Source organism: Helianthus annuus, chromosome 8 (assembly GCF_002127325.2).
Source record: "Helianthus annuus cultivar XRQ/B chromosome 8, HanXRQr2.0-SUNRISE, whole genome shotgun sequence".
NCBI lineage: Eukaryota > Viridiplantae > Streptophyta > Magnoliopsida > Asterales > Asteraceae > Helianthus > Helianthus annuus.
This window is the reverse complement of record NC_035440.2, coordinates 158,124,896-158,132,657: the sequence shown is the minus strand read 5'-3', so window position 1 is coordinate 158,132,657 and position 7,762 is coordinate 158,124,896.

The window sequence follows — 7,762 nt, the reverse complement described above, 5'->3', positions numbered from 1 at the left end:
CGACGGAAGTCGTAACAGACGCAAAAATGGTCCAAATTGCGCGACGATTGGATTTTTGACAAGCTAATCACTAAAAAATAATATTTTAATGATTACATAAATTTTTGGATGTCCGGATGTATTCAGAACGTAAGTTATGCGCGAAAATGCAAACTTATGCACTTTTTGACGCTTTTAGTCCCTAAATGACCCAAAAGTTTATTTTAGCACACCGAACCCCTCAAAGCCTATTTCTAAGCTATGTAAAGGATATTTAGGGTGTGTGTAACTTATGGGCATGTTCTGGAATGTTTGTTACAGTTCAAATCGGCATACTTTCGCAGTTTGTCAATTTTAGTCCCTGTAAGCGAATAAACTTGATTTTGCCATACCAAAGCCTTCAAAACTTATTTATAAGTTATGTAAAGGTTATTTAAGGTATGTTAAGCATAAATTGATGTTCCGGAGTATTTGTTGCATATAACTGATTACGTTTTCGCACCAGTTTGCGCATAATTCTCCAAAAAGCGATATAGAGTTTGAAATCGAATAAAAGTCAAAACATGAAAAACATCAAACATAAACAAACAAACATTGGGATCAAATAACTTTATTTCATTGATAACTGAATTGTTTACAATGATTACAAGCACAGATGTCACACCGCCCTCAGCAAATCGATGAAACAATAAAATTGATAGTCATTGCTGTTGTAAAAAAAGATCCTCTAAAGGGGACCCACCAAAAGTCGAGCCGTCATCTCTCTGCTGAACGGAAGTTCTGACCTGAGCTCTCACGGTTTCGCAATTAACCCCTTACAGATATCATCTGTGGTTTACTCACTTGTAAGACTGAATATTGGGATCTAGATACGGGAGTATATTCAAGTAGAGGGACACACAGATAAGTTTTAGTTTCTAAGACATTAATATCGTATCTCAGATCAGTTGAACGTTGTGTGAAAATTTAAGTGGACCACTATACTGACAATCTAGGTAAATTGTTTAGAACTTAAAATGAAATCAAGCTTAACGGTGTTGGTGATTTGTCTAATAAGCTGATATGATCCTCTTACACGAACTCACAAAAATATTGTCTGTAAATATTTCTTTACTGCATTTTATTTCTCTTATGTCAAAAATTCAAAAAGATTTTCAGAGTGTTTTAGCATAAACTTTTTTGAAAAATACAAAAAGATTTTCGACAACTGATATTGAAAAGTTGATTTTCAAAATTCCGGGTGCTAAATATGATGAACAGTTGGTTTGGGAGAGTGTGTTGTTTTGAAAATAAAAATGATATATCTTCAAGTGGTTCTTTAAAAAAGATTAACATTGTAAAATCATTCTTTGAATGTATAATGTCTGCAAGTGATTCATTAGATTTTTACAAGTTATCATCAGAAAATTTACTTTTAGGTAGAGGATGTGCAGGTTTCTAAGTGATAGAGAACCAGGTCCCGATACCTGAAGACTTAGTGATTTCAACATGCCAGACTGCGATCCCAGCATATCGAAAGGGGGAGTCTGAAGACATCCGAGTAGAGATTGTTCATGGGGAGTCTGTTGATGCTGATAAAAAGAACAGAGAAAGATTTGAAGATGCTTACACTGTGATATATTTCAGAGAGCGTTCAGACAGATAAAGACTGAAGACGTTGAAGACTCGACACTTAAAACTCGTCAACATCTGAGGGGGAGTCTGTTAGTGCAGTCATCTGTTGTCTTCGTCTTAATATCGAGTCTCGGGTTCGTTGCGGATTTGATCACAGATTATGTCATCATCTTTGATGATGACATCACAATGATGACATCATCATTGCATAGGCATATAAGACAAAATTGGAATGGTCCAATTAGAATTAGTGTTGGCCGTTTGAGTTTATGATTGTCCGTTTGAAGATAACCGTTTGATTAGAAGGTTCCGTTTGAAATGTCTAACCGTTTGAAGTAGGCTTACGTTTGAACTTGTAACCGTTTGAGGAGTTTCAAACAGATAGGTCGTGTACTATATACAGGTGTCAAACGGATTCATTTGTAACGGTCAGGCAAAGTGATACCGAAGTGCTGCCGGTATTTCCTCTCATTGTAAACACAGTTATTTGAATGTACAAGAGGATTAAAGTGTATTTCAAGCTGTTTTCAAGTTCGTTTCTTAGTTTCCGCCTCTGAAACGTACGAGAGCTCTTCCGAACAACTCATTCAGGTCGAAATCGATCCTACACTCAGGTTGCGAAGGACACTTACGTAAAACCTATGTAAACTTATACTCACTACTGCCTCGGGTTGTGTCAGGCACTTACGTAAAACCTACGTAAACCCCCGCGTACCACTGTCCTCGGTTTGTGAAGGACACTTACGTAAAGCCTACGTAAACCTTGTACGTACTATTGTTCTAGGGTTAAGAAGAACACTTATGGTTACAAATAGTCTAGTGTATATGCAACCATGGGAAGCCCTCACCAATAGAACATACTATCGGCCCAGTAGAGCCACACATTACAAACGAACTTACTATTACGAACTTACTTTCTGTGAACTCGCTCAACTAGTTGTTGACTCTCTGTTACATGCCTTGCAGGTCATTAGGTATACATGGAGCTTGCACTGGGAGGCACAGTCGTTGTGGACAAGGATCGTGAATGCTTTAGTTAAACATTATGACATTACATATTTTATTTATGATTGGGCTTTTACTCATTTGCTTCCGCTAAACGTTGAATTTATACTTATGTTTTGAACACCTTTCATATGGATTGGTTTGGTTTAATGACATTTACTTTTACTATTTACGTTGTTCTATATGATTGGTGGTTTGATCCTGGTCAGTCACGCCTCCAAGCAGTGATACTCCGCGTGTGGATTTTGGGGGTGTGACAAGCCGAACGAGCTAACCAACAAGGGTCGGTGACTCTTGCTAAGGATTAACGAATTACTTGTTTAACTAACTGTGAGGATCCAACTACTATTTTCTGACTGATCGATGATCGAGTGTCGATAGCTGCAAATTCAGAAAGAAAGTATACCGGAGAAATTGTGGGACAATAACTTGTTTTAACGTACAGAAAATGGTGTTTCCTACATGATGCATAGAACAATTTTGCACCGAATACGAAACTTTGAGAATCTAGAGAAACTTGTACTTAGGACCTTTGGAAACCAAGGCCCAAAACTCGTAAAGATTGCCCAGGAACCACATCTGTTAACTCAGTCAAACATCATTATCCTGACATATATGCCATTTCAGTTAACCAGGCAGGAAGTACTTGAATTTCTTTTGTTAAAATCTTCTCTTTTGTTACTAACGAGTAGATGTTTGCAATCTCTACTCCCCTTAATGGTAGTTGCATCGCGTTAATTTTCTTCGCTGAGAGCGAACGCACATTTGTTTCGATATTTGGGCATTTCTTCATTTTAGCAGATAGTCATTATTCTTTTTCTTGGAAACTTATATGTCACATGCACCATTTGCTACGCATGCGATTTCATTTCGAATAAACGCCTCATTGAAGCACAAATATTATTCTGCTAAAGTTAACTATTGGTTTAAGATTCAAACAACCTACATTATTGCAATTGTTGGCTCTTTGATTATCAAGTCAACACACTTTCTTGAGACTTCATTTATGTCAAGTTACATTCATGGTTTATCTTTGTGACCATGCCGAGATTCCTTTGTTGATACATACGTTTATTGCCGGGTCACGCTGAAACCAAGTTCAATTGCTTGAACTTATCCATTTCGCATATTCAGTTTAAGACGTCATATGATGTATTGAGAGCATCATATTCAAATATTTTGCGAAGATTCTTTCGTTTCGAGTCATGGTAAGCTTGGTTGGTGTGCGACTCCACTAAATCGTTGTTGATACCTCACGGTGATACCTTCACAAAATTGAAACTTGCGCTATTTTGGTCACTCACTTCATACACAGATTTTATAGTATATTTATTTAAAAATCCATTTGATATTCACGATTAAAGAAGACTCAACACAGTTGTGTGTTAAGACAACGGTACATAGATTCATTTCATACCACGGTGTACCTCCGAACGATTCTTTGGTTATAAATTGAATACCCTGCAGTACTTATTACTTTCTCACCTTCGATCAAAAACAGTGGCTCTTTGATGTTCCATATTCAACTGACAACTCTATGATATTGTGTAACTCAAATCTTCAGGCTTGTTTCGGTACATGTTCATTTGATTTCCAACACGGTGAACTTGTTCAGTCACCACTATACTTGAATTATGTCATTACGACACCTTGTGGTGTCATTACAAACTTGTAACTTGTGCTAATCAGGGTCAACCATTTCACACAAAACTTCATATACTTTTGTTTGACTTGTCATTTAAACATTTCTGATGCAACTACGAATCAAGACAATGATACACCAGATTCGCTTGTATTTTATTCGGTGTACTTTCGAAATTTAAGAATGTCAACACACTAATCCATACCAGTCATTTATTCGGAAGTTGACAGATCATTTTCATGTTACTACCACATTCGAGTAGTTGATTTTGAGTTCATTTAACGGATGCTATGGTTTGAGAAGACTCGTTTGCTTATTGTGACCTATTTTTTGAGAATTCTATTGGTCAAAACTCCACTTTTATTGAACCCTTGTGAACTAGGTTACACTAGATTATACATTTATATGTCTCGTGACCTTCGACATAAAATGCTAGAGCACATACCTTTTAACCATAGGGTTCGGGTTGTTATACATTCCTGGACTCACCTGATGTGAGTAAGGTTTGATTCGGTTTAGTGATTATCTACCTCGGTATTATGCATATACATACACCTGTGACGTAACCATAAGGAGTTAAGGTGGTACAAATTTCGAGTACGAAATTTTCTTAACGGGGGGGGAATGTGAAAACTGTCAAATTTGCATGCATCCGTACGTTTAATTAATATTGATTTATGCTTAATGACTGTGCTTAATTACAACTGATGACTTAAACTGCTTTCTGATTTCTGTATCATACATACATGTGCATCATATTTCATACATACAAACTTTAGTGACATACTTGATGCACAAAGCACAGTTAGCACAGTTAGAGGATAACTCAGAAATATACTGACAATGCTAGTACATAGACAGACAATGTTTTAAGGCGCAGTATGAGCCAGAGACAAGGTACTACATTAGTACAGATTGTAGGGAAGTAAGGACCATAAAACTGCGTCACTAGGTGATAGTTTAAGTGCCGGAAAGTGCCTAAAACTCACTCAAAGTGCAGAATTCTGGATTAATTAACAAAATTCAGCATTTTAATGTGCTAGTAATGTGCAAAAACATGGCAAAATGGTCCTTTATGCTTTCCTATGTGTCGGGAATTAAAAGTGTCACAAAAAGTTACATAAAAGACACTATACGGAATAACTTAGCGCTTTAACGGAACGGTATATAACCGAACAACCGGACATTACCCGGAACACTAAAATATTGCAAAAAGCATTGTTTCACTTTTTCTGAGCTAGTATTGGTTCCCGAGCACACTAACATATTACATAATACATGTAACACACTAAACACAAGTCTTACACTTAACACCCTACTAATCATCCCCTTTACCATTTAAATTTTCAACTAACCCCCCCCCCCATATATGACCTACGGTCATGAAGCATGGCCCACCCCAAGATTCTCATAAATCTTCTCAAATCCACTTAGATCTCCTCTTGGAATTTGATAGATCTTGTAATGTACTTCTTGGACACTTTAACTAATGGACAATAGAGATTGAAGTTTATAAAAGCAAGACACTTATCATCTTGATCTCAACACATCACAACTTCACCTCCTCCCTTGCCCATTGTTCTCGGCCGACCCCCTTGCCCACACACCCACCATTTTCTTTGCAAGTTCAAGCAATCTAAGGTGCTTTCAAAGGTGTAACAAGGTGTCTAACGAAGCTCGGTGCTCACGGAACTTGAAGGACCTCTACCACAAGCTTTTATCCACTCATTTTCTCCATTGTTTCTTCCCTAGCTTTAAGCTAGTTGTAAGACTTTTTTACACTCTTGTTACTTCACATTTTTGATGGTTAATAGATATATTATGATGAGATCATAAGAACACCAAAAGAGCATAAACATAAATCATGAGACATAAGCTTACAAAAGATGAAACATAAGGAAATATTACTAGAATGTGGTTATTTTGAATATGTGGATGATTTCTTGTTGATTACTAGTAATATGATGATTGATCATCATATGGAACTTGTTAAAGTATGATTAAAAACATGGTTTAACAAGTTAGAGATGATTATGTGCTTTCATGAAATAATCATCTTCTAGACTAACATGAACTTGAAAGTAAAAGTGATTTTTCTTACAAAGTAATAAACCTAGTGAACTAGTAAACTTGTAAACTCAAGGCTTGTGAATGATTTTTCTAAACAAACCAAGTTTAAAAGACGGTTTTTGACAGATCATGATTCTTACATATACTAACACTATTTTTTTTTTGGAAATAAAATAAGTGTAGGAAGTCTAGTAAAACAAGAAAATGTTGTAAACAAATATTTTTGTAAAATGAGTTCACAAGTTGTAAACATCTAAAAATCCCGAGAATGAGATTTTAACAAAATTAAACACACTTTGGAGGGTAACTAAACCCACTAAACACTTCACCGAGTTACTACGCGTTTTTATAAACATCAAGTTCATGTTGTGTTTTAAATAGAGTAGTTTTGCACTTGGTAAGTGTAATATTGTTTAGAGTATGGTTGTTGATTGATTTGAATGATTTTTGGAAAAGAAAATGATATGCTTAATAGCATGGGCACCTCCATTTACAAAGGAAACTATGGCGAAATTTTCTAAAAATTCCAACACTTATAAAATATTTTCTAACACGTATTTACAAGGGTATTTTTAACTTTGTTTTTTGAATAGAAACCTTGCCATAGATTTTTGTAACAAAAATACAAGTATCGGAGGTTGGTTTTCATAAATAAAAGTGGACAAATATATATTTAGAATATATATTTTATGCTAAGACATTTGTGTGAATTTTTGCCTACTTTGCGAACTAGTTATATTATTTTAGGGTAAAATAATATAACTTAACATAATACCATGACATTTACAACTCCAAAATAATACCAAAAATCACAAGGAATGAAATATAAGTTACACACTTAATATTGTAAAGCCGAACGATAAACGTAACTTATGAAATATTCCGGAAAATACTCTTATAAATATATTTTTGGCAAGTATTATTTTGGAAACGAAAGGAGTGAAAATATGATTTTCGTACATATTACCAAGTATATCATATTTTCAACAAAGAGAAAATATATTATTTTTTGGGAGTTAAAAAATATATTTTTCCTAAGTATATTTAGAAAATATATGAGTTTTCGGAAAAATATATATATTTTATCGGAATACATTATTTTTTGACAAATAAGTCATATATATTTTTCTAAGTGAGACTTGAAAATATATTGTTTTGGAAATATATATTGGGAATATATTGGTATATTTTTAGTTGGAATAATACACCGGAATACGACGCCAATACATGACTAAAGACACACATACAAAAATATGAATACACATGTATGAGATACCCCCATCCTTGGGAAGGAAATACGAATACAAATACATGAGAAGTATTACTACAAAAACATTGTTTAACAAATTATTCGAGAAATTCAAGTTAAAATATTTATTATTTTAACAACTAATTATATAACTTGGAATAACGATGAAGACACTTGGAAACGTAACTCAAAGGAACTAAGTA